A 10,912-nucleotide genomic window follows, 5' to 3' on the forward strand; every position below is an offset into this window, starting at 1 on the left:
TCGAGATTTATGAACAGCTTGATTCTGCCTTGGCCTTATGGCTATTAGCCTCTGTAATATCAAGTGTTCTACCTGAACTTGTCGGTTTGGAAACAGCTGCTTAGATCTAGTTAAAGATTAATCGTCTATACTCTAGAAAATTAGATTCCAAGATTCTGTATTATCAAAATCTTCTTACTAATCAGCAAAAAGGAGAACTCAGTATGAGAGATTATCTGGCTAATTTCAAATCAATCTACGATCATCTTAGTCTTCTTGGTGAACCAATCCAAGAATCCTCTCATATCTCTTGTATCTTAAATGGTCTTACCGCTGAATATGAATCTGTTATTGCTATTATAAATGCTTCTAAGCCGCATTTTGATTTAGACACAGTATCTATGATGCTTCTTGATTCTGAGGCGCATCAAAAGAATTTTCTAAGTAACTCGATTGCACAGGCTCACTATACAACTTCAGCATCGCAGAACTGGGATTATGTTAAAGAAGATTATTATGTGTTTCATGCTCAAGCTTATTCTGCTGGAAGAGGTCATCCTCCCCCTTATCGAGCACCATTTGTTCTAAGAGGCAGAGGTTGTAGTTCTTATGTAGCACCTCCTCAACTTGTCAGATCTACAATAAGGTGGGCTATACAGCTGATCGTTGCTATTTTAAGTTCAATACCTCTTACAATGCTTTTACTTATCAGCCTCGCCCTTATCCTATTTCTTCTATACCTCAAGCACATTATACCATCTCTAATTCATATGGTTGGCCCAATGCATATTCCACTGTTATGATACCTTCTGCTACTAATGATTCTAGTGCTTCCTCTAACATGATGCCTACTAGTGGTCAAAATATTGCATTCACCGTCAATCCTGTAGCTGCTCCACCTTGCTTCCTTTGACATGAATACTACCCAAGCTTTTGTTGCCTCTCCGAAAGTCATTGCTAATGACGCTTGGTACTTGGATTCCGGTGCTACTCAGCACATATCCAATTCAATTGCTCATTTTCAAAATGATGTAACGCCTCAAGGAACTAGTAATGTCATAGTTGGTGGTGGTGTGTTTCTTCCTGTCTCACACATAGGCAATACATATTTGTCTTCATCTAATTCTCGTTTACATATGAATAGAGTATTGTGTGTGCCTTCTATGCAAAAGGAACCTTGTTTCTATTTCTCAAGCTATAAAAGAGAATGGTGTATCCATTGAATTCTTTCCTCACGGTGTGTTTGTTAAGGATTTACAGACCAGGCGAATTCTCATGACTGGTCCTAAACATGCTGGCATGTATACATTAGATACACAATCAACTGATAATATTTCATGTTCCTCTACGTGTAATCGCTCTGCTACTGTTTCTTCTTTTTCTTCAGGCTTGTGTTATCATGTTAGTGCTTTGGATTCTTTGCTACTCTGGCACTGTAGACTCGGTCATCCACATATAGACACTGTCAAGTATGTTCTTCAATCTGCACACATCACTTTTTCTTCTAATAAGACTGAGGATTTCTTTTATGTTTCTTGTAAAATGGGCAAAAGTCATAAATTGCCTTTTAAGGCTTCAACTACAGTGTATACTCGTCCTTTACAACTAATAAAAATTGACTTGTAGGGTCCTGCTCCTCTTTTGTCTAATGGTTCTTCATTTTACATCTCCTTTTTGGATGCATATAGTAGGTTCTCTTGGACCTATCTATTATAAAAAAATTAGAAGCCTTACGTATCTTTAAAGATTTTAAGTTGCTTGTGGAAAATCTTTTTAGTACAAAAATTCAGCAAGTACAAACAGAAAATGGGGGTGAATTTCTGGTGTTTACCTCATTTCTTAATAGTTATGGTATTTAACACAAGTTTACATGCCCCTACACGTTAGAACAAAATGGTCCAGTTGAAAGAAGACATAGATCTATAGTTGAGACTAGTCTCACTCTGCTTGCAAATGTTGCTTTACCCTTGTATTATTAGGGAGATGCTTTCTTGGCAGCTACTTTTTTACTCAATAGATTGCCTTCTGCCGCTCTGGGTGGTTTAACACCTTATGAATAGCTATATCATAAAGCACCTGATTATACTATTCTTAAAGTTTTTGGATGTGAGTGCTTCCCTTTACTGCGCCCTTATAATAAACATAAATTATCCTACAGGTCTGTTGCATGTGTATTTTTAGGATATAGTTCAACACATAAGGGCTATAAATGTCTTGACAAGGCTACTGGCAGGCTGTATATTACCCGTCATGTTGTTTTCAATAAGCACAAGTTTCCTGGTCATGTCCAGTTTAGTATCAGAAACTCAACAAGTTTTATTCCAGATTTACCCATCTCATCACTCGTATCGCAACCTTCTATATTATCCATTACCTCTACTTCTCATTTGCCAAATTCTTACTCAACATCTTTTGCCACTTCATCTTCACTAAATTTGAGCCAATTAACTCTTGAGATTTCACCTGTACCTATGCCTGCTGTCTCTACAAATCCTTCCTCACCTACCATTACTTCATCTCCTATTCTCACTAACTCCTCAACTCTTCCACCAGTCAATGCTCATAGAATAGTTACCCACAGTAAAGCTGGTATTTTCAAGCCTAAGGTATACTCAGTAGCAAAAGATATTCCTATTCCAAAAACAATAGATGAAGCTCTTGCTCATCCTCAATGGAAACAAGCTATACAAGATAAATATGTTGCCTTGGTTAAGTTTTAGACATGGGATCTTGTTCCAAATCCTGGCGACAAAAAAATTGTTGGTTATCACTGGCTGTGCAAAGTCAAAACACATCCTGATGAATCAGTTGCTAGATATAAAGGCAGACTTGTTGCAAAAGGCTATTCTCAAGGGGCAGGATTTGACTATCATGATACTTTTAGTCCAGTGGTTAAAGTAGTAACAATTCGCATTCTTCTAAGTTTGGCTGTAACGAACAAGTGGAAATTACATCAAATTGATTTCAACAATGCCTTTTTAAATAGTAATTTAACAGAAGAAGTATTCATGGAATAACCTCCAAGTTTTGTTCAGCTTGATAGTAATGAAAGTCCACTTGGTTGCAGACTTAAAAAGGCCATTTATGGTCTTAAACAAGCGCCTCGTGCATGTTTCAAAAACTAAGTGCTCATTTATGTTCTCTGGGTTTTACTGCTTCTAAAGCTTATTCTTGTCTTTTCATCCGCGAAGATGATCATGGTATTTATTATCTCTTAAGCTATTGTAATGACTTAGAATTTTAAATTAAATGATTTTTCATCTAATTAATATTTTATTAAATTGTTCAAGTTTTATGATGAATAAGAAGTAGTGGCTTAATGAAAATTATGTTGGTCTCTGTTTAAATGATTGGGGGTTCGAATCTTACCTATGCCAAAGGTGATTTTATTTTTTCTGGTGATTAATGAAATTACCAAAATATTCTTGACTTTTGTGTTATTAAAGAAAATATCTTTTGGGTCTTTTATAATTTTTCCAAACTGTAATATTTTAAAACTCCCTCTGTCGGTCGAAGAAAACAGAGCACAGTGAGAAAGAGTCCAGTTTCTTCTACACACGAGAGTCCAGTTTCTTCTACACACGTCTTCTCCACATCACCGACTTGCTTATCTGATCCCCGCCAGCAATTAGCGCCCCATGCCATCGAAATTTCTCCACCGTAAATGATGAGGCTGTCCAGTTTTCTTTTCTCCTTTCTTCCCCTGTTTTTCTGTTGCGTGAGCCATGCTGGTGTGTGTGTGTGATGTTGGCTTTTCTCTCCTCTGTCTCGTCACCAGTGAGGTGGGCTGCTAAAATCCTTGCCTTTCTGTCATTCGTCACACCTCCTCTATCTGTATCCATCGTGGTTGCTGCTGTTAGACCTTTCTCGAGCAGCAACATCGCTGGCACTGGTTCATTTACGTCGTCGCCATTTCGGTGGTCATGGGGTACATCGGTCTTCCCTTGGTTCTGTTTCCTGGTGCCAGAAATATCTCCCTGATTCACGTTGGACGAGTATAGTAACTCGTTGGAGATGAGAGAATTCCAAATCCTCTGCTCTGCGATCTCCGGCCTCCATTTTTTTTCGTTCACCTTCACTTCTTTTCTGTTCATGTTGGCGACCAGATTAGGAGGGGTATCTGCGTTCTACCTCCCTGTTCACATGCCCAGAATCTCCTTCTGTTTACTGTTGCCATTGCTAAGGTAAGGATCCTAGAATCTCCTCTTCCTTGTTGATGCTATGTGCGTACTAGATGGCTAGAAAGTTTGATGCGTTCTTTCTTGCTCTATTGCTGCGGATGACTTTTGTACAATAGGAGTTTGAGTAATTTGAATTTAAAACTTATGGGGGCATTTCTATTAAATAATCTTGATAATTGTTTGAGGATCAATGCCCACAAAATGTTCAATAAAATGTTCAAAAAGAAATCTTGTTATATAGTGATGTGATATATATGTATATATATATTTGATGGTTATGTTGTTGATTAGATAAACCATCATTAGAGGACAATTACCTTTCGCAAACTTGGTAAGTTGATTCAATTATCCATTATCTATTTAATAAAATTTTGGAAGGTGGAATCAAGGAGGAAAAAGTCTGGTTCAAGTTTAAGAATTAATGCATGAAAGGTGATTGAAAAAATAAATAAATACATAAATACATAAAAAAATAAAAAAATATGTCTATTGGGATGAGTTTTATCTTATTATGTAATTTATGAAAAACAAAATGCATTTTGTATAGGTGATATTTAAGTTAACTTAGCTTTGTGAAAATTTTTTTGATCATGTAGCTGTTGGATGGCTAATTGAATTTTTGAAAATTGTACTATTGATGATTTATAAATAATGGTGTTGATTTATGCCTCGTTTTATGGTGCACTTAAGGTATTTGATGAAGTGAGTTATGGATATAATTTCTTAATTTAATAGAGTAATAAAGCTCAGGTGTGCATGCATGTTCATACTTTGATCAAAATTTAGTTAGCTCTTGATTCGAGTTAGAAAGACAAGTGTAACATAGAGAAAGCTTTGAATAAATAAATAATATATAGTATCGTGAGGATTGAAAAGACTTAAGATATGTATAGGATCAATTTGAGAACTTAGGGTATATTGTCCCTGTTATGGAAAAGGAGTTTTATTAGACTCGGATAAAGGTCACTTAAATTTTGCATTATTGAATAGGGGATCTGAAGAAAAGAAATCTTGATTGAAGTAGTAAGGAAGGTTTGTTTGAAGCGTTAAAGGGTGAATTTTGTGCTTGGGAATATTGCAGGTAAGTGGATAACGTCCCAACTAATTTTTTTTCAACTAAAATTTTCTTTAGTAAAATATTACATTTTTCTGAAAATCATTTTAATAGCATTAATGCGATTATTGGATATTTGTTGATTAACATTGCTTTATTTTGAGAAATTAGCTTTACCAAATTTAAAATGTTATTTGATCAATTAAATCAAGTTTGGACTTTGATTGTGAGATTTTTATTTTATCAAATATTGGATTGATACAGAGAATGATTCTTGCTATTCAACTTTGAAAATTTTGATTATCCAATAAATGCAAGCATGAGCATTGGATATGAAATTTTATTCTGGCAAGTTTTAATGTTTAAAAATATTCATGTGAGTTTGATTTTGAGAACAAGAATTGTATCTTGAAAGTGATGATTTTCTCGCATGTTTGAAAATGGTTTAAAAAAAAGAAAGGGACTTTATACGGAACACTGGTTGCTAACGGCAGTCCCGTTAGCCTTTAGTGCGCCATGGTACACCTAGCTAGTAGGGTGTTTATAGGAGGTGCTAGCCCCGTGCGATGGCCAACGCACGTGGAATGGAGGGATGGTTATTCGTGGGCTTTGGACCTGCGTTTGATTTCGTGGCTTCAAGCCACGTTTGGTTAGCATTACCTTCGTGGACTGTGTGTCCACGTTTATTTCGTGGCTTCGACCGCGTTTGGTTACTTACCCTCGTGGACTGTGTGTGTCCACGTTTGTCTTCATGGCATAAGCCGCGTTTGGGTAGTTACCCTCGTGTACTGTGTGTCCACGTTTGTAAAATTATTCTGATAAGTTCCTATAATTATAAATACAATTATTTGATGATTTTATATTCCATTGATGTTATTCAATAATTTATTTATAAATATTTATTTCATTTATGTGCTTTCTTAGAAGCAAATCCTATTAATATTTGCCATGATAGTTCAAAGATTTAAGATCTAATTTTAAAAAATTTTACAGAGCTATTCTATTTTAAAGTTTATTACATTTTTTTAAAGGCCGTTGTCTCTTTGACTCACAATAATTTTAAACTTTTCCTTTTAATTCAAGTTCTATTATTTATTGTTGGGACGTTATTCACTGAAAATTATTATTTTGGTCTCAGATACGTTAGCTGATGTTGTGCCTTCCGCTAATCCTTGAGGGGCTGAAATATTCAGTTGAGATCAAACTTCTTTAAATAAATTTCTTATGTCAGGTGCTCCACATAAGCTATAGTTAGGGTCCTCATCCTTATGATTTATACTTTGATATTTACTGATTAGAAGAGAATTCCTTGCTGCTACTACTACTTTGTAAAATATTAAACTTTTGTTCGTATGGTTTGTATTGAAGATAACTTAATTTATTATCAAAGGTCTTCATGGCTTATAAATTAGAGTTTTCTTGAGTAAAGACTTTTAGGATATAGATATTATCTCTATATTTTTTGTGCCAAACATGTTATATTTTCGGGGTGTGACAGCTATGTTGATGATTTGTTGCTGCCTGGGTCAAACGAGACTGTTCTTCAATAGCTTATTGTGCAAATGAGTTCAGTTTTTTTTCTCTTAAAGTTCTGGGTGAAATATCTTATTTTCTTGGTGTAGAATTTCATCGTACATCCAATGGGTTGTTGCTTTCACAGCAGAAATATGATTAAATGGAACAAGTACTTATGGTCTGTTAATTCATCCAATTACATGTTTTCATATTCAAGTATATGCTGATGCCGATTGGGGCAGTACTACTGAGAAGAAACAAGTTGAGGAAGTGGAAGATTGTTGTTATGTTCTTTCACCTAAACCTCGTAGATCAACCAGTGGGTATTCTGTTTTTTTAGGTCCCAATCCTGTTGCTTGGATCTCAAGGAAAGAACAAGTAGTTTCTCGATCTTTTACAGAAGCAAAGTACAGAAGCATTGCTGATTCAATGACTGAAGTATTATGGCTTTTGTCGTTATTCAAAGAAATGCACATCACTGTTGAGTTAACACCTGTCATTTGGTGTGATAATTCTGGCACTGTTGCATTGTCTGTCAATCCTATTTTACATTCAAAAACCAAACATGTAGAGTTGGATGTTCATTTTATTAGAGAAAAAGTTGCTGCTAATATTGTACAAGTTGGTTATGTTCCAGCATCTTATCAAGTTGCAGATGTGCTCACTAAACCACTGTCTCATGCCATGCTCTTTTACTGTCGTGCCAAGTTGCTGGTTCTATCGAAAGAAGAAGTCACAAGTTCTGATTTGTTTACTGCCAACTCAAACTCTCCTTACTCAGACTACTGATATGTTGCTATTTTTTTTTTTGTTTTTCAGTAGGGGGAATGTTAGAGTATAACTAAAGGTGGTTAATCTATTTAACTATTGTTATATTAGTTGAGATACGTGCCATGATTAGTTCGGTACTTAGCTCTCTATATATAAGTTATACTTCTCTCTACAGAAACAACATGATTTCATTCTTTGTCATTATTGTTTCTTGAAGTATTTGGCAATTATTATATTATTATATATGGTTTTGATTCTCGAGACTCTGGATATGACGTGTTTGAATTTTGTTTCTAATGATTGAAACTGGAACAGATTTTCTTCATTCGACACTTGACTGAATTCAGTGGAGCCATCGATGCAGCATTTCGTGACACGTCGCAGAGTTTTCCTTTTCAGGATTAGGTGGTGAGAAACGCACCGTTTTATGACTCTGGTGGAAACAAAGTTTTTTTATTGAAAAAAAAATTAATCGCAACAAAGTTCATTTCGTATGTATTATTACACGACGGGTAGAAAATAGAATTAGACTATCTTTTGAATTACATGGTGCAAAATGCACTGATTTTATTTATTGTGTTTTGTTCCTAATTAATTAGTTGAAGTTGCTTCCATTTCTAAATTGAGGCAGAATTCATTGCTCATGAGCTAATCCATCAGAACTCACTCAACTCAGCCATGTTCTCTGTCTACTCGCAATATTTTGCTATTTGCATGTAACATTTCAAATTTTAATAGATTCCAGAATTAATTAAGATAAATGGTATTTGAAGTTAATTAAAAGTGGAAAAAAGCAGTTAAGAATGACCATTGGATCTATTATTTGACTTGTGAGTAGAGGCTTGAAATTGGGTCGGATTAGGCATTGGGCCACTTGGGCTCGATTCAAGGGAACAAATCCAAAAGTTGGCTCTCTGGATCATTCATTGGGATGCATGTCATAGCTTGTCAAGGTGGATGGTTAAAAATATGATATAATTAGATCACGAGCACGACAGAAAAAGAAAGAAAGAAGAAGGAACTAACGGAGGCACGACCTAGGCGTGCTGCGGCTTGGAGTTCCTGACATTTTGGCTTGGTTTAGGACTTTTAATCATTAAGGTAAACTTCCTACGTAAACTTCCTCCCCCTTTAATTAGATTTTCTCTAGGTTTTCTTGGGTTCACGAGGGATTTCAAAATGTAAGAAGATTTTACCAATTGATTTGACTTGAAATGAGTTATTTGAAGTTTATAAGAGTTTCTAATGGATTGATTAAGATTTATATGATATTTTATTAGCGGACGCCAGGCTTTGACAAAAACGTTAAGTAGGAAATATGATTAAATGACAATGTAAATATTCAATATAAAAATTTCTAGACCGACGGAATTGATTTGAGCTAATGGATAGTATAAATGAACTTACTACCTATCTAGAATCATTTTAAACGCAATCTCAAACAGTTTAAATCACTTATCAATTTTTCCATTATTTTTTATACCGTATAACATTTGGTCCTACTGGTATAAACCTTATCTACCTTTTGTTAGAGCAACAAATGCAAATGGCCGTTATTTTCCTTACTTGCTATGAGCACAAAAACTCTACTAAAAAGCACTTTGCCATTTCCTCTTTTCTAAAGAAAGCCAAAAGGAAAGAAGATATATAGTCTAATGGCTAACTATATGTGTTTAGTGGATCATCTATGAAGATCAACCATAAATAGGAAGACGATAAAATGAGCAAAAGAGAATGTAGTGAAGTTATCATGCGATTATACTCATTTATTATTTCACCAATTTTATGTTGTAATATTCATTACGAATGAGCTTCATTAATTGTAAATTAATTCTAAAAAAGAGTCTTTGATGGTAGTTGTTTATTCTTAAATATACTCTATTCATCTTTATTTTACATACTTAAAATGGAGCAACTTAAGCTCGGTGAGCTTAAGAGGATATATAATTACCTTTGTAAGGGAGGAATGATTCAAACTTGTGTAGAATTTTGGGATTGTACCATAGCAACCAAGAGCCTGGCTTAATCATGGTAGAGTAATTGAAAAAAATTCTCAAGTATGACTTGAAGATTAGACATAGGTTAAGTTGTTAGAGTTGAATTAGAATAAACGATGTAAGCAAGCTTTTCTTCCCTACTCTCATTTGTGTTTGGTGATTTCATTCCAACATTATCTCTTTTTAATTTGCATTGTTAGTTAAATTTTTATTAAGTCCAATTCACCCCTCCTTTTAGGAAAACTTAGATATTAGACCTAATTGAAGGTAGCGCTCCTAAAGATGTTTTCTACATACCATGTGCTCGGAGTTATGTACCCGAACTCAGTTTTGAATGAAAAACAAGTACACACTACTAAAAAAAATTAAATTTAGTGATGGATTGGAGATCCATCACTAATTATAGGCATTAGTGATGGAGATTTTTGAGGAACTAAAATCCATAACTAATTATATAAATTAGTAATGGATTAGTGACAGAGATTGGATGTCATCACATTTTGGTCAGATTTTATAAATTTACTTGCCAATTTAAATCGATCACTAAATCTTTATATTAGTGAAAGATTTTTTAATTAAAAAAATTAGTAAAATGAACTTAAATAAAAAATTATGATATACACAGAGAGGTTCACATGAATTTTTTTTCTTAAATTTACCAAATTAAATAATTACACAGATAATTTTTCTCTTATTATAAGAAAAATATATAATATAAAATGATATAAAAATAAAATAATTTTTTATTTTATTATGTAAATTTAAAAATAAAATAAAATTTTTATCATATGAAAATATTTTAATTATAACTTAGATAATATCAAACAATATACACAATTATTTATTTTCATAATATATATTAATTGATATTAAATAATATATGTATTAACTAATAATAAATATTGAATTATATATTTATATGTGTTAATGTTTGTGTATATGATAATATAGATTATGAACATATTTAAATATTAATATATTAAATATATAACAAATACATTTAAATTAAATATATGTGTTCAATTAAGTAATATATATATATATATATATATTAACATCATAGCTCAACTGACAAAAGGCGTGTATGAAAAGAAAGAAGTATTAGGTTCGACAAGGCAACAACACCTTTAAAGAGAATTAAAATAGTTTGTTGATATGGCAACAATGTGGTATGGAGGTTCAAGTAGTGACAATGGGGCAAGTGACAGGTGATGTGTACTTATGAAATGGCATAGGAGTTGACATGGCAGTGATTGGACCCATAAAAAATTTTTGATTATAAAATAAATTAATAATAAAAATTTATTAATTAGTGATTGATATTTTCCGTCACTTAGTGACAGATTCATTTAGGTCACTAAATTAGTAAAGCTATATTTGTGACGGAAATTAATGACAGATGATCCATCACTAAA

At 33.5% G+C, this 10,912-nt stretch overlaps 1 long non-coding RNA gene across 1 annotated transcript; it reads left to right on the forward strand.

The window, feature by feature from the left end:
* Positions 1-3,474: 3,474 nt before the first annotated feature.
* On the forward strand, positions 3,475-7,616 carry LOC129287441 (uncharacterized). The gene is made up of 2 exons (XR_008587707.1): positions 3,475-4,163; positions 6,947-7,616. It is a non-coding gene; the product is annotated as an uncharacterized LOC129287441 (long non-coding RNA).
* The last annotated feature ends 3,296 nt before the right edge of the window (positions 7,617-10,912 follow it).

The sequence above is a fragment of the Prosopis cineraria genome, unplaced genomic scaffold, assembly GCF_029017545.1.
Source record: "Prosopis cineraria cultivar Desert tree isolate PC_DT_omini unplaced genomic scaffold, ASM2901754v1 PC12, whole genome shotgun sequence".
NCBI classification, from domain to species: Eukaryota; Viridiplantae; Streptophyta; class Magnoliopsida; order Fabales; family Fabaceae; genus Prosopis; species Prosopis cineraria.